The sequence below is a fragment of the Dipodomys spectabilis genome, unplaced genomic scaffold, assembly GCF_019054845.1.
Source record: "Dipodomys spectabilis isolate Male_0828 unplaced genomic scaffold, ASM1905484v1 ptg000043l, whole genome shotgun sequence".
NCBI lineage: Eukaryota > Metazoa > Chordata > Mammalia > Rodentia > Heteromyidae > Dipodomys > Dipodomys spectabilis.
In genome coordinates this window covers 937,381-941,997 of record NW_024870720.1, presented here as the reverse complement: position 1 = coordinate 941,997, position 4,617 = coordinate 937,381, and the positions used below count along the sequence as shown (strand labels likewise).

Sequence of the window (4,617 nt, the reverse complement as noted above, 5' to 3'; positions counted from 1 at the left end):
TCCTTAGATTTCCATATTTCTAGTATTTCTGTGTTGTATCCTGCCCATTTGCAGACCATTTTGCTTTTATCTTTTGGGAATCTGTGATCTTCTTAATAGACTGTTCCCTGAGTTCTTAGTTCACTAGGCATCTGGTGTTCTAATCCTTCAATGAAATTTACTTATCTGGATTCAGGGCTTATAGAGTCTTGAGTGAAGATGTAATATTCGGTTGTATTGTGGAGCTGTACTGTTAAAATTTGATTATCAGATGAAAGTATTGAGGCAGTAAGGTAAAGCTGAAAAGGAGTGGGGTTATTTTCTAGGGATATATATGAGTGAGAGGGTATAAATTTATAGAGGCATTAGAAGAGGAAAGGAGGAAGAGGGGACAGGAATGAGTGCAATGGAGCATACAAATGAAGGAGAAAACACCTTGTATTCTATACTGAAGACAGAATTCAAGTAGAAAGAAATTGGGTCAAACGCCCTAATGCCCTAATGCTGTCTACTGTAAAAAGCCTAAGGTAGTTGCTGAAATTTTGCTGTCTAATTTAAGCTCTCTTTTTGAATATAGGAGGTCAATATAGAGAATAGGCGTGTGTGTGTGTCTGTGTGTGTAAAACAACACTATATATATATATATATGTATATGTATATGTATATGTATATGCATATGCATGTATAAAACCAACACATCAATAAAATCAGAATATTCAACTTTGAGTTTTACCTTCTATAAAAATGGAGAGAATAAAGGAAAAGAAAAAAGAAAAGACGCTCTCTGCTCAGTATGTCAGAGATAAGAGCAGTTTCTACAGGACTGGTATCTTTTTGTTCCACTCAGTGTTCTGTAGCCTTCCTCTGAGTCACGGTTGGAGCAGCGTCAGAGCAAGGTCCGTAGTTCAGGGCTGGAAGATGACTGATTGCGGCTGCAGCCATGCAGTCTATGCTCCAAGAGCAGGCCCCGTGTTGGGAGGTGGATCCTTTTCAGCAATCGTTCCTGGTGTGGGACGGTATAGGACCTGGGCTTTGCTTTCCTTGGCTTCGTGCAGCTCCCATTGCTGCATGGCTGTCCACTGGCTGAAGTTTTGAGAACTGTTGGAAGTTGTAGTTTCCTGCTCAGGGGAGGGCCCAGTCCTAGTGCTAGCAGTGGAAGATTTGTGAATAGTTTACTTCTGGGCCCTTTTCCAACATGCCAACCCCCCTCCCCTTTTACAATGGGAGATCTTGTCCAGGTGCTCTGGGTCGCCACAAGAGCTGGTCCTCCAAGAGGTAGGGTCCTCTCTGTTCCCGGACTTGGTGCTGAGCTGGCCAGCAGCATCTTTGTGAGGCGTCTCTGCATCTGCATGCAGCGGCCTCAAATCTTGCTTGATTTCTCCAGATGTGGTCAGGTGTGTCGCTTTCATTGCTGAACAGGACCCAGCCACCGGCAGCAGGCTTCACTTTGCTGCAGTGCCTGTTCACCAATTTCTGTCCTTGCATTCCTGTGGTGTATTTTTTTTCGGGGGGAGGAAGAGAAGGGTGGGTCGTGGGGCTTGAACTCCGGGCCTGGCTCAGCTCAACGTGAGCGCTCTACCACTTGAGTCACGGCGCCATTTGTGGTTTTCTGGTGGTTCATTGGAGGTAAGAGCCTCACAGACTTTCCTGCCCAGGCTGGCTTTGAACCGCAATCTTCAGATCTCAGCTTCCTGAGTAGCTAGCATTACAGGCATGAAACACCGGTGCCTGGCTGTAAATTCTTCTTTGATGGTGCATGTCTCTGGGTGTTTATAGGTTGATTAGTGTGACTCTCTTGAGTTGAACTGTATGCTGGGACCCTAAATCTCCGTTTTGTCAGAGACCGTTATGGTGTTACCTTTTGCTACTCTACCTTCGCTCCTTCGTCCACCCCTTTCTACTCCCCCTAACTATTTGGACAATAAGAGTTTCCACCAAGGTTGGATCCATATCCTGATTCTCTGATCTCAGAGTCCTGACTAGCTAGTACTTTATCAATATAAGCCACCTGTACCCAGCTAAGATTTTTGTTTTACATATGAAAATTACTACACAAAAGCCAAAAGTGTTGGGTTACAAGAAAGATGACGTTTCATCAATATAAATTTACATAGTAGATTTGAAATAGAATTTTACACAATATAAGCACAAAAGGTAAGCATCCCAATTTTGCTTCTCTTCAAAGAGAAATTTGAATTTTGTTTTCATATGTGTATGTGAAAATTTTCAAAGAATTCAACTCAGAGAACCCACTCTAATGCTTAGGCATTGAATACTATGTAACCTCTTGTAACAATTAGCTTTGAGTGGACATTTTATTAGCAATTGTTTTATGTGATTTCACATAACAATGTGCTACTATGCTACATTGAAGTTAAGATTTAATATTTTTAATGATACATAGATTTTTTTCATTCTATTTAAGTTTCATGGGAAATATGATATTAAAATTAGTATTGCAGGACCTATGATTTTGCTGAAAAAATAAATATGTAGGTATTGGTTGATTTAACATTATTGGATCCATTTTCTTGAAAGTTACTTACAGAGGGAAGTATCCAATAAGTAAAGAAAAATAAATTCACAGATAATTTTTTTCATTTGTTCTTACTATTTTTTCTAAACATTGCTCTTATGTGAATAAATTATTGGGAATTTGCCTCTGAGGAACAAATTTATAATTAAAAGAAAATATTAGTCTGTAAGAAAACATACTTGAGAGCAGCTGGCCAGCAAGTAGGGTGGGTGGGTGAGAAGTTTTCCAAGCGATCAGTTCGCCAAAATGTCCAGTGATAGGCAAAGGTTGGATAATGAGCTTCCCAGTACCATCAGTGGCAGTTCAGATGGGGACTAGTGAAACCCAACTGCTCCAGAGCCTGAAGAACAAGAAGAACTAAAACCTTCTGCCACCCAGCATAAGAAAAACACCAAACTCCATAGCAAAACGAACTCCTGCTAAAAGACTTCAGGAGATAGTCGAAATAACCCTGGCCTGCAGTGGTGGGCTTAAAGGAGATAATATTTATGATTGGAGGTCACCTAGACTTGGTCCACAAGGCTCTATGGATGAAGGTGATGTGTTTTTTCTGGATATCACATTTTCATCAGATTATTCATTGAAACCACTAAAGATTCCTTTTCTGCACCAGAATCTACCACTGCAGCATCAAGCGTCAGGGACACATCTGCCTGGCCATCTTTAAAGACAACCTGAGTCCTGCTTTGATTATTTCAAAGGTTTTGATGTCTATGTGTTCTCTTTTGACAGATTGCAACCCCATGGAACCTCTGGTTGAAAGTATAGTCACTCAGCATTTGACCAACAGAGCAGTACATGACAGGATTGCCAGACAGTGAACCAAGAGATAAGCAACATAATTCACTAATTTGTGTGCAGAAGGCAGAAGGCATCTTCTCGCTATGCTGCAAATCTTTATAGCCTTTTCAATACAGACTTCTGTATATATGTTATACTGATTCTGCTCTCTTTTATCCTTTGGGGACTGGGAGACTCTCTACAAGGCTCAGAGGGCACTGGTATATCATCTCAAACACAACCAATATGTTCCTGAAGGCATAGCTTTCTCAGTCTTGTCAGAAGATGTATTTGAGATGATTGTTAATGAAATAAAGTTGTGGATATAAAGACTGACTACTAAGGGCTAACACAAATGAGAGAATTATTAAAGTAAAAACATTGAAAGAAAGAAAATATACTTGATGTACAATTTCTTCACCTATGTGTGTATCTGTGTGTAGGTAGCAAAAGAGTACACCATACCCTTTAAGACATACTGTTTAAGAGTGTTGTGATATTTATAAATACTACTAATAAGAAATTGGGATTAAACCTAGATTTAATTTTTTGAGCACAGAATTAATCATCAGTTCTATGCCGGGCACCTCTGGCTCAAGCATGTCCTGCTTGAAAGCATGTCCTATCTGAAAGGCTGAAGTAGGAGGATTATGATTTGAGGTCAGCTGAGTCACTTCATAACATATTTTCTCACATCCACTGCTATTTTTAGTGATATGCACACATCAGTTACCAGGGTAGATGAGACTGGGGAATCTCAGTCCTAAACCAGTTCAGATAGACTAGCCTGGAAGGGAAGCTTGAAACAGTGTTACATGGTTGTGATTCTAGGCAATAACCGGAATGCCAGAGTAGGTGGATCAAAGGTCAGCCATCACAGGGTGAAAAGTGAGACTTTATCCTAAATGTAACCAGGTAAAACAAGATGGGAGTCATTGACTCACAAGACGTAGCAAAGTAGCAAGAAACAGAGTTCAAAACCCAGTACCAATCACGCTGCAAAACAATAATAACCACAACTAATATTTTTGTACATTTGATGAAGTCCCATGTAATTTAATTATTACATATTTCTTTTTTCCATTCTGACACATCCTTTACTGTAGGCAAGATTAGTAATCTTTGTAAGAGATGATGAAGCTGAAATTTGTAAAGAATATATAATTTCTCTAGACAATGTGCATTGATAATTGTAGAAATACTCATTTATTTCTGAATATATTTTTCTTATTTACACATTTACTGGATATATTAGCGAGAAAAGGTTAAATAATGTCTTGAAGAAAATAAAAGCATAAAGCTGATAAAAGATGAATAACAAA

General features: G+C 39.4%; 1 pseudogene; it reads left to right on the top strand.

Annotated features, from left to right (window-relative positions):
* Positions 1-2,761: 2,761 nt before the first annotated feature.
* Positions 2,762-3,357, top strand: LOC122106887 (annotated as a pseudogene).
* The last annotated feature ends 1,260 nt before the right edge of the window (positions 3,358-4,617 follow it).